Genomic DNA, 22,284 nt, shown 5'->3' with positions numbered 1-22,284 from the left:
TGATTTTCGTGATTCAGTTGCTACAAAATTTCTTTCGTGGCAAATCCGCTCGAGGAACAACACTTCGAAACTAACATTGCGCAAGCCACGACAAATGAGGAGGCGCGTTCGTGGACACGGGATGGTAGGAGCCGCGCTCGTCTTTTGGATTTCTTCCTTCGGTCGCCTAGGATGGTGCGGCGACTATGAGTAGCGCGAGTGACGCACGCACACTTTCTTGGAGGCATTTTGCACGTTTTCAGCGAACGTCGGAAAAGGTCGGAACCGACACCTCCACCTCCACTGGTCCAATGAGCTCCGTCATCCAGACTATTGTGTGTATGAGTACCGCCAAAAGGATCACAATACAGACACATGTTGTTTTGGGGAGATACTTTTTATCTCATCGCTTTCTTCTCTCTCCCCCCGTTTCCCTTGAGAGTCGCCAGGCGGCTTGGGTAATCTCGGCTCCTCTCCCTCCTCGTCTCTGATGGTTTCGTTGTGCGGATTGAAATTGGAAGAGGGGCTTCTCTCTAAAACTAGTAGGTCTAGGGTGTGTATTGTCACTATGGAGTTTGACACTATGACGGTCTTGAGCTCCCCACTGGCATGTGCGGATATCGAGGGGTGATCTTCAAAGTGTTTCTCTTCTCATCTTCCATGCCTTTGGGTGGGGAGCGGATCTGTGAGGGCTCTCCCAATAAACTTTGCACTTCAGTAGATCGAGCTGAAGAAGATGTTGCTCCTTTTTCCCGTATCGTCATGACGATGAGAAGGGCTTCGGTGGCCATGCTTGCTTGGCTATCTTTTATGGTATTGGGTATTGTTGGGTCTACCTCATGTGGAGATCTTGGGTAAGAAGGTACAACTGCTCCGTCTTGAGTTTATTACCAGCGTGTTCGAGCACGAGCTACGACGCTCGCCGATCTAGTCTTTCTCGTTGAGACGATCGATTCTTGGTGGTTGGTGGTTGGTTGTTGGTCTTAACCGCTCCATCACTGGCTCTTCCAGCCAAAGGACGACCGCTTGCCTCAAAGTTCTGGCATTCATCTTCGTTGGCTCACGATATTCTCCCCTTCTATGATGCAAATAGGGATGCAGTTCGACTTCGGTTCCAATATTTGCATCCTCTGCTTCCTCCAATAGTTTGTGCTGGAGGTAGGGGTGCAACGATCTGCTCGCCCCAAGTGGTTCTTCCCCATAGGTGGTGGATCTGGCTCGAAGCGAAAGCCCATTGTGGAAGAAGGGCTACATTTGCATTTTTGTGTTTTTCTTGAGGGCCCTTCCTGCCAAAATGTGAGTTATTTAGTAGAGCTGTCCATAGGAGGTGAGTCCATGATGTCGTTGTTCCGCTCGAGGCTTCATGACAAGCAGTAGACCTTGAATTGGACCTTCGAACATCAATATTTTTTTTCTCGAAGAAGACATGTAATTTATGGTATAAATTTAGAAAAAGTGCTCTAGCCAAAAATAGAACCTAGACAAGAAACAATCATGCTTATGTGTTCGACAATTAAAGGTTGTCGACTAACCACATAATATTTCAATTCTTGGCATGTAACAAGCGTTCATACATGGTTTGTAAAATCTATATGACAAAACTTTAAGTTGTTGCTTCATCACTTCATACATGTTGATCATAAATCCACAATTTATGCCACTGACAAGATGATTATTGAATTTAACTACGCTAAGAAATAATGTTCACTTATACTTTTCGTAATTGATAGGGTCCACCCTCGTGCTCACCTCCTCAATGTAAATCGGCGGATTTTATTATCGATGCGGTTTCAAACGAAAACAATCTTTTGACAAGTTATATCGCACAAGTTTTTTCCGATAAAGAAAAAACTACTTCCTCTGTCTAGAGTGAGAGCGTTTAGATCACTAACGCTCTTAATTTTCTTTAGAGGGAGTACATACCACGTAGTACAAAAGTTATTTAGTAATTTTGTAGAACAACAACCTTGGTTATAGTGTTTTGTTTTTGTCATTCGTAAAACTGTTAACGGTGAATTAACGGCATGCAAAACTGTTGATGTGTATCCGCATCGAAGAAGCTGTGTCTAATGTTGTTACTAAACAAGTCGAAGGAATTTGGACATATATTTGGGCACAAGCCAGTGTGAATGCTGTCATCGAGCAATGCTCACACTCTTGGCCAGATTCCAATTTCCTGGGTATGAACCGGCTCCCACTACATCTTGTGCATACGATCGCTATTGGTACAGCTGTTTGCTAGAAGTTGATGTACCTGTAGAAAGTGTGTAGTAGATTGTTTGCAATGTTGTTAGTAAGAGTATTACTCCCTCGCAAAATAAAATAAAATACTGTAGGAGTATTACTAATTTGTGGCGCACGGAGTAGCATTCTGTTGGTGCATGTAGCCTTATACCCACCCGTGGTTCGCAAACTTGCAACGCTGCGAACGTTTGCAGGCTTGTAATGCCACGAACGCTGCTCTCGAGCGTTCATATCGGTCGCCCGGTTGGGTAGCCGCTCTTGGTCAAATCGCGTGGACTGGATCCAAAACTTGGAGAACCCCGAGCCCCTGGACGCAAAAGGGGCGGAGAGGATTACACGTAGGAAAGCGCCTCGGTGGCACGACCCGGCCCATATGCCATGTGGCAGGCGGCCACCACCCGGGCAATTTTCCATCAGCGGCAGGCGCTGGCGCCAACGGAGATGTGGCCAAGACGTGGGGAGGGGCAGTTCGGGCATTGCGCAGGCCATATGGGACGACGGATGGGGGGCGGTGGCACGGAAGGGGGCAGTTCGGCCATTGCGCTCGCCATGTGAGGGTGACCATGTGGGGCAGCGGACGCGTCCGTGTGGTGGGGCCCGAGAGGGAGGGGCAGTTCCGTCTTTCCGCCTGCTCCTGCCGCATGCCTGCAAAGCGTACCGAACACAGGCATAGGCGCAGACACGGGCACGGCCTCCGGTAGTCCAGCAGCGAAGCACGGTTGCTTTCTGGCGGTCAAACCTGTCCCGCGGAGTAACTTCGCACCGAGGCCGAGGGGTCGCGCGCTGCTGCGTTCGGGCGCATCCGATCCGAGCTCGGGCCATGTTTATGTTTGTTTTTCTGCATCGGGCCATTTTTATGTTGGGCGCGGCCAGGTACGCGCCCGCGATCTAGCCTGGTACACCGTGAGTACGGTGCAATCGACGGGACGACGTGGAGTACATGCCTATTTTTTTTTCTTTTGCATGATGCCTACTTTTTTCTTACACCAGCTTAATATACGAGGCTTCGGTGCGTACATGTATCACTGTCAAAAGTTAGCAAAAAATGTAGATACCCATATGCATACTTCCTCATTTCCCGTATCTACGCCCGGAATTTCAATCTCAATTCAAACACATTTTTTTTAAACAACCACATTTTTTTTTGAACTACTACCTCTGTATTAGATTGTAAGACGTTTTGCAAGTCAAATATTGGTATGGTGGGAGTACGGATTATAGAAACTACAAAATTTGTTTATCTAGACATGTTATTTACCGAATTCACAACATGACAAAAAAAAAAGGATTGATACAAATTATCATGAAAAGAGAAAACATCTGTCTACTCAATTACTAGATAACTTTATACATGCTAATTAATGGATTACTATTAGATATTCATACCCAGGGATAGAGGCAGCAATTTCGCAAGGGATTACTATTACTAGAAAGCTTCAGTCTTTTGTTGTTGTGTGCTTAGCTATCAACATCAGACATACATCAAAATATTATCTGCCCCTGTCACTCTTCATATTTAAATATATTTATGTCAATTAGACCTTTATAATTGTACTTATTGTCATTGATGGTTTTTTCAGAATTGTATCTAAATATATCACGTCCATTAAATATTTATAATTATCATATCACAATCATCATTGTTCACAAAATGATGTCTAAATATATCCCAGCCGTCAGATCCTCGTACATTTATGCATCAATCTGTTAGATCATCGTATGTTTATGTCCGCCTAAAATGTAAACATGATTTAATGTTGTTTCAGTGCAATCACATCGTATACCTCCCGGCTAGTTTCATACTCCCTCTGTTCTTAAATATTTGTTTTTTCAGAGATTTCAAATGAACTATCATATATAGATGTATATAGATTCACTCATTTTGCTTCGTATGTAGTCATTTGTTGAAATCTTTAGAAAGACAAATATTTAGGAACGGAGGGAGTAGATACTACACGTGGTACAAATATTGTCAAACTGTTTCAAATTTCACCATAAGTTTTTGAATGCTGAGCATAGAGATTGCCACTGAGACCCAATGCACCCAACGTTCATAGGTTGCCCAAGGGCAGGCTCTGCTCTTTGTGAGAACCGAGCAAACAGAGACCGTGTCATGTTTTGCGTTTGTGGTAGTGGATTTGGCACGGAAACACAGAACTGGTATCGTATTCCTGGGTTATTGGTGTTTGCCTGCTTCGGCTGTTGATGGGAATGAATTGCGACTGGAATCACTGCATATGGGATTGAGTTACGTCCGGAGCCATGGAATGGGATTTGTATCCCGGGATGGAATCGGCCGCTGGGAATGGGATATGTATACCGGGATGGAATCGGCCGCTGGGAATGGGATTTGTATACCGGGATGGAATCGGCCGCTGGAAATGGGATTTGTATCCCGGGAAGGAATCAGCCGCCGGGAATGGGATTTGCATCCCAGGAATGAATCCCAGGGTGGGAATGTTATTCCTGTACTACGGGTTTTCAAGCTCGGCTGGGTACGGGATTGGAATCGCTAATCCCACAACGAATTCCGGCACCCAGGCCTTAATGCCGTAACCCGATTCCCACTCCTCCTCTCCGACGTCCAGTCGTGAATCCAGCTCACACAAGGTGTAGCCTGCTCTTCACGAGCTGGGTTGTTTCATCACACGAGTTTTCATATGAAACACAGTGTCCGATTCTTGTACGACGCTGCCCATGCATACTCGTACATTTTTAGTATCGTATGCATATCAGTTTCGATGCTCTATACCCTCCAGTTGAGCACCCCGGCTTTGCATACGTCAATGAAATCGGCTCCTCGATCGCAAAAGAAACAGCAGCATAGCATCGTTGAATCAGCGAGGTGCACGGCACACGCACAACCAGTTAGGGATCGGGGCACACGTACGTAGGTCAATTCGGCCACGGTAGCCAGCGGGCCGCACGGCGATCTAGCAGCAGCAGAGTTTTGATTGATCTCTCACGTGCTCCGCGCACCGGATCGCCACGCTCGTGCGCCCGCGCCCGCGCCGGGGCACCGACCGACCGATCGAGCCGCCGCGTCCCACCCGCACCAACAGTGATCCCAGCATTGCTTGGGCGACCCGCCTCATCTGTCCCGCGACGACGTGCTGGCATCGAGCGCGCACACGTTGCTCCCCTGACAATTCCATGTGTCCCAAAAGACTTTGCTCCTTCTTTTCGTACGCCCCTAATTATGCGCCTACGTCGCACCAGATCGGTACACACGTCCATACATCATCAACGCACGGAGCGATCTGCAGAGACCCATGAGTCGCGTGCCGGACTCCTCCTCCCCTCCCGCTGCATTTCCCCCGTCCACGGCTCCGATCCGGTGCATTTCGCTCTGCATGTGCACTCCGGCGCGTACGTTCGCATGCGTGTTAAGAGACACCGAGAGGACGGCTGAACGCTGCCTTGATGCCAATAATAGTAGTCTCTAGCTGGCCAGGCTCCGTGACCCCGTCGCGTTCACCAGAGTTTCTATGAAGAAAATAAGGGGAGCGAGACAGATTGATATATATACAGTGGCGGGCGAATCAGATGCTCGTGAAAGCAGCTGGTGGGTGGGTAGACGTAGACCCCCCAAGTTTTTCCACGAAGATCCACGCAGGAGAACAGATCGTAAAAAGAAGCCGACCGAGGGCGAAAGGTTAATTTCCCGCACCGCTTGTCTCTTTCTCCCTTTCCTCTCTGGTTTGAGACCGACTTTCTTCTTCTTTTCTCTCTGCTGGGCGGCCGAAACCCACTCAAGCTCCTCCACTTTATTATCCCTCGCCTTTACAAATACGATCTGTGTCCCAATAATTTACATAATTTAACCACTAAAGCGAATATAGTACGCGGGAGAAACAATATATAGCGAGCTAGCTAAGATCTCTCATGGGTCATGGCGGGTTCGGTTGGCGGTGGTGTCTACATGTTCTTGGATCGGACGGAAACAGCTCTGGTGGCTTCCTCCCATCCCCCGTACGGCCGGCCCGTCGCCGCACCTGCACGCACAGGCACGCGGCATCTCAGATCTTCTCGCTCGTTTCCGCTGATAGAAATATAAACCCTAGCACGCTGTGCATCCGAATCTGCCCCACATGCTGCCTCGCATCACCGTTGAAGAAAACCAGACAAGAACCTTTTTTATCGTCGGGCTTTTCTTTTTCCGAGTGATAAGCACACTGTGCACGCACGCACGCTTGCCCGATCCGGAGGGAAAAATCGAGGTCGTGAGTCATCTCCATTTTTGTTTGATTTTTTCTGAAAGATGCATTCCCTTATTTTTCGATCGTGGAGGTGACCGTGACGCTTCTAGTATCCCCTCCCCTGGTTGCATATATCTTTTTTTTTTGCGGGGTTGGTTGGCTGCATATATCTTTGATGTACAGTTTTGTTATCATCGCGGATCCTTCGATCCATTTGACCTATCGCAGGGTGTCCGTGTCCACCCTCTGTCTAGAATACGAAGTAAATGACCGAAGTAGGGAGCAGAGCATATGCAGCTGTTGACTGCTGCCCATGGCGCACAGTAGGAAATCTGAAGCTCGCAGTGGAGTTGGACAGTCGTGCCAACAGTGCGTTGTGGTACAGATTAACAGATCATGCAGCCGCGTGCCTGCTCGCTCGTCCGGAGGAGCATCGATAAGTCGAAGACGAAAACTGCATCGTCGCATCTCCTACCTACGTACGTCCGGAGAAATGTCAACCGGGAGAGGAGCATCCTGGCCGGACCCTGGATCGGCGACGGAGCAGCGGCCATGCGTGCATGGTGCATGCATGCGCCAAAAGCTGGGCTCCCGCGCGGCGAGAGTTGAATGCCTGCCGATCATGGTTACCATCGAGCAGTCGAGCAGCATCAAGAGGTTGTCTCCGCGCGTTCTGTTCGAGGCGACTTGCTCAACAGTAATGCATCGCAGAAGCATGCCGATGCCGGGGTGTAGTGGATGTGGCAGAGCCTCCTCGCTCTAGGCCTTGATCATCTACCGTCTCTCTCCGCCTGCAAAGTGGAGGCCGCGCATTGCATGCTCCTGCGGCAGAGAGGACGAGCGGTGTATGTCGAGAGCAGGGTGAGGGAGCTATATATGCCTCCATGACGACGCCGCCGGGGCTTTTGGCAGCGCGCGCACCGCTCGCTTTTTGCCGTGGATCGGAGTAGAGCAGGGAGGCGCCATTAATGGCGGCGCCGGGCAGTGCTGGTCACTCGTCGTGTATGTATCTTCCCCCTGGCCACTTGGTTGATCTGTCGCTCTTGTCTGCCTCTATCTCGCTCGTCTTTGCCTACCCCTCTCACCTACCCGCGCTGCAAAATTCAACTCAACGCCGCTTATGTTGGTTATATATCTTGCCAAAGGTTTTTGCCTAGCTATTGACAAGATGAAAAGATTGTGACGCCCAAATATACCCCCTTCGTTCCTAAATATATGTCTTTTTAGAGGTTTCACTATGAACTACATACGAAGCAAAATAAGTGAATCTACACTTTAAAATATGTCTATATACATCCGTATGTAGTTTGTAGTGAAATCTTTAAAGACATATATTTAGGAACAATGAGAACCAAATAGTGTCCTGAATTGGAGAGGCTCGCCTAAACTAGCTAGGTTGTGCCAGGAACCCGCCTAAACTAGGCGTGCCAGGAATTGGCTTCCAGCTAGACACCACAGACATAGCATGTTCCAACCATGATCTCAGAATTGTTTTTATCATAGAGTGCTCGAACGGAAGAGGACTACTCTTGTTTTCCTTCTTCTGCTGATTTATGTACCACTCATTAATTTATTACTCCCTCCGTCCGAAAATACTTATCGGAAAAATGCATAAAAATAAATGTATTTAGAATTAAAATACGTCTAGATACATCCATTCCTCCGACAAATATTTCGGACGGAGGGAGTATTAGATAGACCAGGAACAGTGCTATACGCTCCTCTGTTTCCTTCGTACGATGTCTGTCCCACACTACATTGGAGCAAAGCTAGCACGTATTGAGCTCGTACCATTTTTTCTTGTACGTGAAGTTACCACTAGATCCGTTAATTCAACGATGGTTAGGCTAGCATGTACTTTGCATATTAGTTAGTTTTTGTTACTATGTTTTTATTTGCACTGTATATTACTTTTGCCTTAAGTAAAACTTAAAAAAGTTTTTTTCGAATAAAATTTTATAAAGTTTGATCGAGTTTATACAAAAAAAAATGCACTAACAAGTGTATATGATAAAAAAAAACTCAATGATGAATCTAATGATATTGATTTAGCATTGTATAAATTAATAAATAAACTAGATCAAAATTTATAAATTTTACTTAAGACAAAACTAATAAGCAGAATAAATAAAAAGGAAAAGAGTGCTTACTGTACATTTACCCGCACGGTGATACAGATCGAGCAAATTCCTGCATCACGTGATCGGCAAGTGGCCAGGATGACGGTTAAGGTAGAATGCACGTACTAGGAAGCGAATCTGTAGCAGCCGGGTGCTTTACCCTCTGTACGAACATTAAGTTAAAAAATCAAGAAATTTGAAAACAAATATCCTGGAATTTTAGGATATCAAACTTGGGTGTCTGATCTACTTTCGTGTGAAATTTTATGAAAAAACTCAGGAAACGTATTTGTGGCAAAAAGACAAAAATTTCCTATATATATAAAAAAAGATTGTTTTGATGAATTTTTGTTCGGACAGTATTTCCTTCGCTACGGATATGTTTTCCGGTAATTTTTCACAAAACTTCACACAGGAATAGATTGAGAACCCATGTTTGATGTCCCCAGATTTCAGTATTTTCTGAATTATTTTAGTATTTTCACGTTTAATATTCATATAGAGTTGTGAAGCATTCAGAAACTCCTGTGTATTTTCCGCACGTACTACCACTATACACCAAGGACAGCACATACGGAGCAAACATCAAGAGCACCTGCTCTGCACCATCCACGTACCACGGCACTTCTCATACCCTATCAATTATCATGCGTACGTAGCATACATAAATGCGAGATTTATGGGTAGCACATCGGGTTTAGAGCAACTCTAGCAGACCCCGCACCCCGTCGGCCTGCAAAATGCGTTTGCAATTCGTGAAAAACGGCTTTTGCGGACCGGCAATGACGGCCGCAGATGTAGACCCTCCAAATGGACCCGTATAAAAATATATTCGCCGAATATGCTTTTATACGGGTTGGCTTTGCGGTGTCTGCTCTTGCACCGCTGCTTTCCGTATCTCATCGGCCCGCAAAATATCAAATCCAATATAATACAACAAATGGAAGCAAACTAAATAATTATTCAAATTCGACGCAATACAACAATCATCCATATTACAAATAATTATTTAAATCTTAAATAATGCAATATAAAACTTGTGATGAGTACAAATACAAATGAATACAAAAAGGAGTCACTGTCCAACCCTTTGCCAATGGTGCTCAATGAGATCCTCTTGAAGTTGAAAATGTGTGTCTGCGTTTTCAATCTCCTTGTATGTTTGAAGAAAAGCTCTAATGCGGTTAGGGTCTCTAGCTGGTTTGACACGACTACCCACATTGTCGTAGAAGAATTCCAAGTTCATTCCTCTCTCATCTTTAAGAATCATATTGTGAAGGATAACACAACATGTCATGATATTTTTCAAGGTTTTCTTATCCCAAAAATGAGCAGGACCACGGACAATGGCAAACCTAGATTGCAAACCACTGAATGCTCTTTCAATGTATTTTCGGGCTGCCTCTTGCACCCTTGCAAATTTACACAATTTTCTAGTTTTGGGTTCTTTGATGCTCTTGACAAATGTGCACCAAGGAGGGTATATACCATCTGCAAGATAGTACCCTTTTGTGTATTCATTTCCATTGATAGTGTATTTGCAAGCAGGAGCATCACCACTAGCAAGCCTAGCAAACAAATGAGACCGTTGCAACACATTGATATCATTGAGAGTGCCCGGCATACCAAAGAAGCAATGCCAAATCCATAAATACTCGGATGCTATGACCTCTAGCACAATTGTTGCATCACCAGACTTGCCACAATACATTTCTTGCCATGCCTTCGAGAAATTTTTCCATGTCCAATGCATATAATCAATGCTACCTAGCATGCCAGGCCAACCTCTCCTCTCATTAGATGCCATCAATTTCTTTGTGTCATCCTCGTTGGGTGCCCGAAGATACTCAGGACCAAAGACACGGATGATCACTTTTGCAAATCTACGCACGGACTCAATTGTAGTATCTTCACCAATGCAAAGGTACTCATCAACATGGTCAGCCGGAACGCCATATGCAATCACCCGCATAGCTGCGGAGATTTTTTTATATGCACTAAATCCCTTTAAGCCTGCAACATTTCTTCTTTGAGTAAAATACCAGCAATTTGCCCCGCAAGCTTGAACAATTTTCACAAAAAGAGATTGGCGCATTCGGTACCTTCTCCGGAAGAGGTGTGGTGGATATGTAGGATTCTCCGCAAAGTAGTCTTGCATCAACATCTCATTCCCAAGATGACGATTCCGAGGAATGCAAAGACGCCCGACAGTCGATCCTCGCCTTCTCTTCCGGTTCTCGTCTTCATGCTTCTTCACGGCAAGTGCCATGACTAATGTCTGCTGCTGAAAGTTGGCAAGCAGGGTCTCAACATCCGAGTCGTCCGAATCGGTGAGCAAGGACTTCTCGCACGGGCTCAAATCCATCTACATGCATACCGGCATGTCAACGAACTATACCGCTCGCTCATAAAGATCACAAAATATGCACTAACCGGTGGAGGATGCAACGGGTGATCCTGGGCGGCGGCGAGGGGCGGGCTCGACGATGGTCAATCCCCGGCGGCGGTAGCGACGAGGGCGCTCTTCTCGCCGGATCCGGGGGGTCGGTGCAGCGTGACGGCGCGGGAGGATGGTGGGCGGCCCCGCGGCGCGTTTCTGCCCGCGGATTTGGTGGAATTACTGGTAGTGGGCGGGCGGAAGCAAGGGCGATCGGCGACGGAAGGGGGTGGGGAAAATGCGCGCGGGCTGAAATGCCCCTCCCGCCAACTACTTCTCTGTGATGCAGGGCACCGCAACTGCGATAGGGAAACCCGCGTATGCGCGGGTGGGGCCGAGATTTTGCCGCGCCCCCTAAATTTTTTTGTGGGCCGAGGCGATATGCGGGGTCTGATCGGGCAGGTTTTTCCGCCCCTACCCGCATTTTGGCGGTTATTTTCCGGGTCAGAGGCGGATGCAGGGTCTGCTAGAGTTACTCTTAGCCTCCCGCAACAGGCCTTCATCAGCTACAGTCGCTCACCTGCAAAGTGGAGGCCGTCCTGCGGCAGAGAAGACGAGAGGTGTATGTACAAGGGCAAGGTGAGGGAGCTATATATGACTCCACGGTGACGTATAGGATTTATCAAAAAGGTCATGTCTGTTTTATAGATAAAGCAACGATCAAATCCATCAGTTGTTCCTTCGAGTTTTCTTAGGGTATGTGTCTTGCTGGTTGATCTGTCTTTGGTGGATTTGCTTGTATATGGTTTTAGTTTGTCTACATTCGTGTGTATTATGGTTGAATCCTTCCGATATACGCCACTCTTCATCGGCGGCGGTTGTTGTTCTGATATGCTGGTCCTATGAGGCCTTAACACGACAACTTCCCAACTATCTACTACATCAAGTTTTGCCCGGCTTTGGCGAGGGAGGGGCGATTATGGCGGCGCGCTTTTGGCTCGCTTCAGTTTTTGTAGTTGTCGGTAGGTGGTCTAAGGATCTGAATGTATTTTTTTTCCTGATGTTCATTGACTTTCATGATTGAATATGAATAGATAGAAGTTTTCTCGCCAAAAAAATTCCATACAACTCGACACCTCCGTTTCAAAAAGAAAAACTTGACACCACACACAACACACTCAAGGTAAGATACAAGTGTGTTTAGGAACAACTACACTACCCCATGCCATTCCAAGCAAACTACAAAAGGAAGTAGCTTGAAGTATTTGGAGCTCTCAACTGTGAACATGTCATCGCGAAGACATGAAGCTGTGTACGACAAGTCGGGTACTCCAAGGCGCCTTCAAGAAGGGCACAACACCGAAGCGTCGCCACCACCTGATCCAGGGATCCGAGACAATATGCAGGGCGAAGAGTAACCGCGATGACGCCTTCAAGAAAGAAATGATGCCCATGTGCACCGCCGACGTCGACCTGGCAGAGCTATATAAGGTTTTCACCTCGGTAATTCATCCTCTTCTCCGAGACATAGTACAATAGGCCACAAATGCGTGCCGCACCATCGCCACCAACCGTTGCACATTAGCCACCACGTCGCTAATACGTCTCCAACGTATCTATAATTTATGAAGTATTCATGCTATATTTACATCAATTATATATGATTTTGTTGCACTTCCATATTATTTTCATGGACTAACTTATAAATCTAGTGTCCAGTGCTAGTTCTTGTTTTTTTGCTTGTTTTTTGGTTTCGTAGGTAAATCAATATCTAGAAGGGCCCAAATATGATGCAAATTTTTGACGATTTTTTTGGGACCAAGGAGGACCCTAGAAGCTTCGGGACCAAGGAGGACCTATTCATGTCGCCCCGCTGAGTAGCCTTTTGGCGTGATTCCAATGCCATAAATACCGAAACCCTTTGCCATACCCTCAGAACAATTTTTTTGCCGCCGCAAGTTCCTGTTTCGTAATGATTCCATCCGGAGGCCAGTCTGCCGGAGGGGAAACACATCCACGTCCTCTTCGTCAACCTTGCTATCTCCATGGTGATGTGTTAGTAGTTCATCCTCGGGGCTGATGGTATGTATAGTAGCTATGTTTTCAATCTCTCTCTCCATGTTCTTGATGGATCCGATCTTGATTGTATCATGAGCTTGATTAATAAATTTGGATCTTATGAAGTCCATCTCCCTCTATCCTTTTTGTGGTGAATTAAGTCTTACTCTTTGAAGTTTATTTATGTTGAATTGAATACTTTGGATTTGATATCATTTGATGCAGGTCTATTAATTAACTTGCGGATACCTATGGTGACATTGGCGTAATTTTAACATAAAGGTTGAACGATACATATCATATGGTGCCGTCGTAGTATGATCTCTAGGACTATTTGTGACACCTTAGGGGTGGTTCAATAGATTGATTTGAAACACAACTTTTAGGTGGTTTGGTACACAATTTCATCCTACTCTCTCTGACAGAAGTAGAAATTTTGGAGTGATTCTTAGTTGTACTTGAGGGATTATCATGTGTTTTAATTATGTTAATGATGTTGAGAGGTTGCACTAGTGAAAGTATGAACCCTAGACCTTGTTTCCAAGCACTGAGACACTATTTTTACTCACTTTTGCTACTTGTTACCTTGCTGTTTTTATTTATTCCACTAAAAAAAGACACCTCCGTGACATTATGGCCCGAATGTAAACTTTTCTGTCCTGGAGATATGACACTTCTATGACGATAATTGTGACAAAAACACATATCGTCATAGATGTGGTGGGATCCTACTTCTATGACAAAAAATCATGACAGAAAATGGGATTTTTGTCCTGGGCAGGCCAGAGTCGCACCTGCATGACATTCTTTGGGCCGTCCATAACGTAAACAATCATGGTAGAAGTAAGGGCGAGGAAAAATTTCGGGGAGTTCCCGGTTATGGTGGGTGGTCGGGGCTGAGTGATGCAGTGTGGTTTGCTCATTTCTTCCGTACGCGTGTGTGTGCAAGGCGTTCGCTAACTGAACCCGAGCGATGCGTTCTCTTGCTGAACCCGAGCAATCGCACTAACTACGTACTGAACACGAGCGATCGACCCGACTACGTACTAAAGCCAATCGATTGATCCCTTCGCTGCTAACTGAACTCGAGTGATTCCTTCGCTGCTAACCAAACCCGATCAATTCATTCGCTGCTGCTGCTAACTGAACCCGAGTGATTGATCGCTGCTGCTGCTTATTGAAGTTGATCGATCGAGCCCCGGTGCAAGATGTAGCCGGTTAGGTTGCCTCTCGATGAACAGTGCCCATTGCTGCCGCGCGCGCGATACACGTAGACACGATTCGAGACGCATCGATTGAGCCCCTTGCACAAGACATGGAATGTTGACCTAGCCGGTTGGTTTGTTGTAGATGAACAGTTCCCGTTGCTGACGCCTGCTCATACTCCCCACCCCAGCCGATGGGGGTTGGATGAACAGGACTCCGTAGTAGTAGGCGTTTGCTGCTAGATGAACATGACACCAAGGAGGCCGCCACACCCAGCCGGTTGGGGGTGGATGAACAGGACCCCGTGGAGGCTGGATGAACAGTAGCTGATGGAGGTTGGAGGAAGTCGATGGTGGATGAACAATAGATTGTGGAGTCCTGTTTTTCAGTATGCCACACCCCTCCCGATGAACAAGACCCTGTTTCGACCATAGGCGGTTGGCGAGAAGTCCGTTTCGTCCGTTTTGCGGTATGCCAGACCCCTCCTAATGAATAGGACCCCATTTTGATCGTAGGCGGTCGAAGAGAAGTCTGTTTCATCTGTTTTGCGGTATGCCACACCCCTCCCAATGAACAAGATCCTATTTCAACCGTAGGCGGTCGAAGAAAACTCTGTTTCGTCCATTTTGCGGTATGCCACACCCCTAGTCGATAAACAGGACCCTGTTTCGGCTATTCTGTCCAAGCCAATTGGTTCCCGATGAAGAAGATGCATTTCGACCCAGTCTATTGCCTCCAGATGAACATGACACTGTTTCTCCATTCCGACCCAGCTGGTTGGATGCGATGAATAGGATGTCGTTGTTGTGGTATGTTGACTCTCCATATACACGAGCCCTGGCCACACGTATGCGTGAGTACGCGTTCGAGACACCACCCATATGTACATACATGGTTGTATTTTTTGTAGCGTGGTTGTACGTACGTGTACTCGGTTTAGATGGGGCTGCCTCAACTACTAAATAGGGGGATCTACTACGACAAACGCTGCGCCTTACACAGCCACGGTTCATGAGAACGATCGACCAGTATGTACGTACACGTTTGCAACCAGGAAGATAATGCTAGGTACGCTTCGAGCTGTGGGTCCCAACTATTAGGGGGGAGGGGGTAAGAAGTCACTTCCTTGCGTGCGAAGATATAGCTGGTGGATCCAAGCTGTCAGGGGGAGTGAAGGTGTCTTGGAATAGGGGGTGCTAACTTAGTCGGCCCGTAGTCCTTGGGCTGGGCCGGTGGGCCCTCATTCTCACCAAGGTGGACTTCGGAAGCTACACGCTTGGAACATGATCAAGATTGCCCCTGCCGAAGACTTGATGTACACTCCAAGACATCTCCTACCACCTCCATATGCGCCCCTGGATACCGACTATGTAACCCTAGATCCCCTACTTGGCGTGTATATAAGCCAGAGGGTTTAGCCCATAGAGGGGACCGAATCACAATTACATTCACCTAGTCCTAGGGTTAGAACACAACTTACGGTCTCGAGGTAGATCAAACTTGTACTTGATACACCATCATCAATATAAAAAAGAGCAGCACATAGGTGTCAGATGTTGGGTTCCGGCAGACCCTTGAGGTTCGAACTCTGGGGTGCGCACGAAGATCTCTCCTCTACCAACCCACGTCCCAAGGCCTCGCTAAGAATCTAGGCTAGCAAGATGAACAACACAAGGGGCACGGAGTTTATACTGGTTCAGGCCACCATTGTGGTGTAATACCCTACTCCAGTGTGTGGTGTGTGGATTGCCTCAGGGGCTGATGATGAACAATACAAAGGAAGAACGACCTGGTGAGGGATGTTCTTGTGGTGGTGTTGTCCCTTTTGAAGGGTCGATTTTAGATGCCTTCCTACTATGATGGCTAGCCCTATATATAGAGGCCCAGGCCCTCCTTCCAAATATTGAGCGGGAAGGGCGCCAACAATGGCCATTTTGAAGGGGAACATCTAGTACACTTATCCTGACTAAAGTTGGTCTTCGACTGCCAAAGACTCTGACGATGATGTCATCCCTGGCTCCATGGTGACCTCCAACCTGCCGCCCTGCTGGTCTTGGTCTTATTGCACCGAAACGGTAGCCTTTGCCTGATGCCTTGGCCTGTGCTTCCTTCCTTTGCACCAAAGAGGAAACAAGGACACTGTGCAGGCCGGCGCCTGCCTGGCGCCCGCTTGCCTCGATCGTCATGGCTTGCGTCACGAGCACCTCGCGAGGTACCCTCACCTTGATCTCTCCGCCTCCTCGCGATCCTGCCTGGCAAGGTCGCTCCTGAGGAAGCTTCCTATAGTCCGGCCCGCGAGGCTTGGCCCCTCGCGACGGTCTTGAACTTGAGTCGACAAAGGTGGGACATACTGGGCCGCTTCTCGAGCCACGTCGCAGGCCATAGGCAGGCAAGTCTGGGGACCCCCATTCCCAGAACACCGACAGTAGCCCCCGGGCCCAAGGCATGTTCGAACTTGGCTTAGCAGAGAAGCGAAGGGGCAAGTGCGAAGCACCGTGGGCCCCAATAGCCTGCGGCCTTGGGCGCCGTGTGGCGGTTGATTGGACGTGGGCATCTCAGCTTCCCCACGACGCCTCGGCAACTGTTTGACATGACAAGTCCGTGCATGAAAAATGAGTCATGATTACATGCGATCATGGAAGCCGACGGTTGGCCTCCTCCAGCTATAAGTACGGAACGGCGCGAGCCCTTCCACTCCATCTCTCTTTGCTCCACCTCTTCTTCATCGCTCCTCCTCCTTGGCTCGTCGCGTCCCATGGCACCCACAAAAATGTTTTCGGCCATGGAGAAGGGGAAGGCCCGCGGGGAGGGGCCTGACTCCCCTCCAGCCAAGCGTGGTCGGGGTCGCCCCAAGCATCCTGCGACTCCTGCGACTCCAACTAGTGCCACAGGTGGGCTCTGGCTCCAGGCGGATGACTGCTGCAACAAGGCCTCTTGGGTGTCGGTGGAGGTTTCCGTTGCCGGAAATGTGGCGCTGACTCGTGGGTGGCAGACGTTTGCCCGCGCGCGTGGCCTAGGCTAGCGATGCACTCTCCACTTCAAGTTCGACGGCGACACCACCCTCTTGGTGAAGATGTTTGGAGGAGATGGCCGTCGTGCCGGGTGTTGTCCTGAAGGCGACGATGATGACCAAATGCTCAGCCTTGGTGACGACAGTGGCAAAGACAAGGGCGGAACTGCGCCTGGCGGCGCCCGCAGCTCGCCAAGCTTCGGTGACTCCCCTTCCGACGGCAGCTCCTCCAGCGGTGGCCATGACCAGCCACCGCGCCGTCGCGCTCGCTTTGAGGGGGAGGCGGATCGTCCCACCGCTGCGCCCTGGTGAAGCATGAGGAGGGGACCGCTTGAGCTCCGGAGGGTGACGCAGGTCTTCTCCCTCGGGTTGTCGCTGGGCGAGCCGCGCCCATTTTGTTTTATCTGCATAGAGAGAGAAGTATGGAGCCCCGCGGGGGCGTGCTAGACTATTGCTTTGAATTATCATGTTGTTTCTATTATTTCCGTGTCGTGCTGCGGTGTTGCGTGATCATGCGTAGGAACAACTTAGCTGGGGGGGGGGTTGTTGCGGCGCTAGCCTCGAGAGGCTCCGGCCAGAGGCCTCGTCGTGTGTCTCGAGGCCTGCAAAAAGAAACTTGCCGGAGGGTTAGGCTTCGGCCCCCAGCTGCCGGGATGACCAGCTCCGGTCCAGCGTTCGCGTCGTGATGCCCGTGGGGCATTGACCGGGAGGAGTGCTCCCGCTGCAAACTTAGGTCGGGGAACCTCACGAAATTAAACTAGAAGACGCTCGCGAGGGTGCCTGCGCAGCCCCCCTCGTGAGGGTTGCAAAAGGAAAGAAGGTTCAGGCGAGCGACAAAGACAGGAAAACGCAGGCCAAGGATGGCGCACAACACCGAAAGCAACTCCAACTAAAGTTTCAAACAAAGATGAACTAGCCAACTGCAGAAAGCAAATGAAAAGCCGTGTCCGGCACCTAATCTAGTCTTCGACGTCTTCTTACCAGCGCGGAGCTAAGTGCTGCCACTGGGCGTGGGCAGGAGCCCCCGAGGCCCAGGGGCGGCACTCCGGAGACTCCGGGGCGTGTACAACCCCAACTCATTATTACGTGAGAGTGTCACGGGCGGCGAGCTTCACAGGCATTGGCCTTCTTCACAGGCACCAGGCCTTTTCTTGAGGGGGGTCGAGCTTCACAGGCATTGGCCTTCTTCACAGGCACCGGGCCTTTTCCCAAAGCGACAAGCTTCACAGGCATTGGCCTTCTTCACAGGCTCCGGGCCTTTCCACAAGCGCTGGGCCTCACTTCAAGGGTAGAATCTCCGGAGGTGCTGAATGTTCCACATGTTCGGGATGGGCACCCCCTCCTGGGTCTCCAAGCGGGCGGAGCCGGGCCTGGAAACATGAACAACCTTGAACGGGCCCTCCCACATAGGAGAGAGCTTGTGCAACCCTTGCCTGGAGAGCACCCATCTAAGCATGAGGTCCCCTACCTCGAGAGTCCTGGGGCAGATGTTGCGGCAGTGGTACCGTCGCAGCGCTTGTTGGTATCTTGCCGCCACAGCGCGGCCTCCCGACGGTGTTCCTCTCCCAGCACGAGATCCGTCCCCCACATGGCGTCCTGCTGCGCTTCGTCGAACGCCAGGACCCGCGCGGAGCGACGCTTGACCTCGTGAGGGAGGACTGCCTCAGCTCCGTAGATGAGGAAGAATGGGGTTTCGCCAGTCCACTTGGTTGCGGTCATGCGGATAGACCACAACACAGACTGGAGCTCGTCGTACCAGCCCCTGCCGCAGGCCTCCAGCTTCTTCTTGAAGGTCCTGGTCTTGAGGCCCTTCAGGACCTCCGTGTTGGCTCGCTCAGCTTGGCCGTTGCTCCGAGGATGTGCCACTAAAGCGTAGCATATCTGCATTCCAAGATTAGCACAGTATGTTTTGAAGAGATTGTTGTTGAATTGCAAACCGTTGTCGGTGATGATGCGGTTAGGCACTCCGAATCGGCTTACGAGGCCCTTGATGAACTTGACTGTGGAGCCTGCTGGGATGGTGCGGACAGCTTCCACCTCAGCCCATTTGGTGAACCCGTCGACGGCAACATAGAGGTAGCGATAGCTCCCTATCGCCCGAGGAAACGGGCCCAAGATGTCCAGCTCCCAAACTGCGAACGGCCATGAGGGGTATGGTCTGCAGGCCCTGAGCCGGCTGATGGATCCGCTTGGCGTGGAATTGGCAGGCTTCACAAGCCTTCACCAGCTCGATGGCGTCGTTGAGTGTTGTGGGCCAGTAGAACCCGCTGCAGAACGCCTTGCCAACGAGGGTTCGTGACGATGAGTGGTGCCCACAGTCTCTGCCGTGTATGTCTGCAAGCAGCTCTTTCACTTGTTCCCTGGAAATGCAATGTAGGGACACGTCGTTCGGTCGCTTTCGGTAAAGTTCTCCATCTTGAATGCAGTATGCCGTGGCTTGCCGCGCCACATGTTCTGGGTCTTCCTCCTTTTCTGGCAGAGTCCCTTGCGCCAACTAGCTCTTGAGTTCCACAGTCCAACATCCCTCCTGAGGCTCCAGCACCAGGAGCAAGCGTGCTCCTGAGGTCGGTCCACAGGCCGGAGCTCCCGAGGCAGGCGGCTGGGGGAGCTCCGCCCAAGGTTGCGCTGTGACTGACGGTGGTGGCACAGCTGAGGGTTTAAAGAGCCTTTCCTCGAAGACTCCGGGCTCCTGAGGCAGCCGCCTGGATGCCCTTTTTGCGATGTCGTCAACTTCCTGATTGGTGCCGCGGGGCACATGCTGCAACTCCAAACCCCAAAACTGCTTCTCAATTTTGCGAACCTCTGCTAGGTAAGCCTCCATGTGCTCATCCTTCAGCTCATACACCTTGTTGGAGAACTTGACGAGGAGTTGTGAATCGCCCTTGATGACGAGGCACTTTACCCCCAAGGCCACTTCAACTCTCAGGCCCGCTATCAGCCCCTCGTATTCTGCTATATTGTTGGAAACCTTCTCTCCATGTTGAAAACAGAGTTGCACGATGTAGTAGAGCCTGCCCTGAGCGGGGGATATGAGCACCGCGCCAGCCCCCGCGCCATGTCATGAGAAAGCTCCGTCGAAGTACATAACCCAACCGTCTGGTGCCTCACTTCCTGGGAAAAGCGACTGGTCTTCGCCTGCTTCAAGTCCTGGCGCCTCTGTCCATTCTGCTACAAAATTTGCAAGTGCGGCTCCCTTAACGACCCTAGTCGTGCTGAATTCCAACTGAAACGCTTGTAACTCGATGTTCCATTCGGTGACCCTTCCCGCTGAGTTGTGACTTCTGAGCACCCTTTCCAATGGATATGCTGAGAGGACCTTGATGGGATGGCCTTGGAAGTAGTGCCGCAGCTTCCCAGAGGCCACCAACAGTGCGACCAGGAGCTTCTGGGGCATGGGGTACCGTGCCCTTGCATCCCTCAGCACTGTGCTGACGAAGTACACGGGATGCTCGACGAGGGCGTGCACAACGACGGAGCCTGCACCCTCTATGGAGTCGAGCGCCTCCTGAGGCGCAAGAGCCTCCAGCTCCTAACGGACTGGTGGAGCCCCCTCAGCCACGAGGATGCCTCCTTGCTGGGGCTGACTTGTATGTGCTGAGGGCGTGACCCTTGCGGGGCCTTCCTGGCCTGGGGTTGTCGCGACTAATGCGGTCTTGGCCCGACGCTCCTCCCGGACGGCCACCAGAGCTGCGCTGGCGGAGTATGGTGCAGCGGCGAGATAAAGCACCAGGGGCTCCTGCGGTCGTGGCGCTACCATCACAGGAGGGCTGGTTAGGTACTTCTTGAGATCTTGAAACGCTTCGTCAGCCTCTTGAGTCCATTCAAACGGGCCCTTCCTCTTCATTAGCTTGAAGAAGGGCAAAGCACGCTCTCCTAGCTTGGAGATGAAGCGCCCTAGCACAGTTACTCGCCCGGTGAGCTTCTGCATTTCCCTGAGAGTTTGCGGCGGACTCATGTCTTCAATTGCCTTGAGCTTCTCCGGGTTAGCCTCGACCCCTCTGTGGGACAGGAGGAAACCCAGAAGCTTGCCAGAGGGAACACCGAACACGCACTTCTCTGGGTTGAGCCGCAAGTCCACTTCACGAAGGCTTGCGAAGATTTCTTCCAGGTCCTGTATCAGAGTCTTCGCCTCCCAAGACTTTACCACTATGTCATCAACATAAGCCTCAGTGTTCCTCCCGAGCTGCCGGCCTAATGCGATGTGCATCAGCCGCTGGAAGGTTGCGCCCGCATTGCGCAATCTGAACGGCATGCAGGTGTAGCAGTACACCCCACACGGGGTCAGGAAAGCCGTCTTCTCCACATCTTCGCCCGCCATCTTGATTTGGTGATAGCCTGAGAAGGCATCCAGGAAGCACAACAGGTCGCACTCAGCAGTAGAGTCGACGATTTGATTGATGCGGGGGAGCGGGAACGGATCCTGTGGGCAGGCCTTGTTGAGGTTGGTAAAATCGACGCACATGCGCTCCTTCCCCCCTTTCTTCGGCACAACAACAAGGTTCACCAGCCACTCCGGATAGCGAACCTCGCGAATGACTCCCACGGCCTCCAACTTGCGGGTTTCTTGGACGATGAAAGCTTGCTTCTCGGTGGACTGCCGCCTTGCCTTCTGCTTCACAGCGTACGTTGTGACAGACATTCAAGTGATGCTCGATCACCTGTCTGGGGACCCCTACCAGCTGCTTGGGTTCCCACGTGAACAGCTCCTTGTTCGCACGCAGGAACTTCACCAGGGCCTCCTCTTGTTCGGGGTCGAGATTGGCACCAATGGTGAAGGTGGTGCCGGAGGACCCATCCTTGTCGACCGGTACTTGCTTGGTCTCCGCTTTGTCTTGGGTGAACAACTGCTTCTTCTTGCTGGGCGCAGCCCCTTTCGCCTTGAGGGGATCGGCGCTGGCGGGCTGCGCCACTGCGGCCGCCTTGAAGGCGATCTTGAGCACCTGCAGGGCATCTTTGTCATCTCCGGCTTCGGTGAGGACGCTGCTGCTCCCGAGCATTTTCATCAGGTTGTAAGCCGGGTGGGTTGCTGCCATGAACTGGGACAAAGCCGGGTAGCCGAGGATGGCGTTGTACGGGAGGCTGATGGGGGCG

Source organism: Triticum dicoccoides, chromosome 6B (assembly GCF_002162155.2).
Source record: "Triticum dicoccoides isolate Atlit2015 ecotype Zavitan chromosome 6B, WEW_v2.0, whole genome shotgun sequence".
Taxonomy (NCBI): domain Eukaryota; kingdom Viridiplantae; phylum Streptophyta; class Magnoliopsida; order Poales; family Poaceae; genus Triticum; species Triticum dicoccoides.
This window is presented reverse-complemented; position numbering follows the sequence as displayed.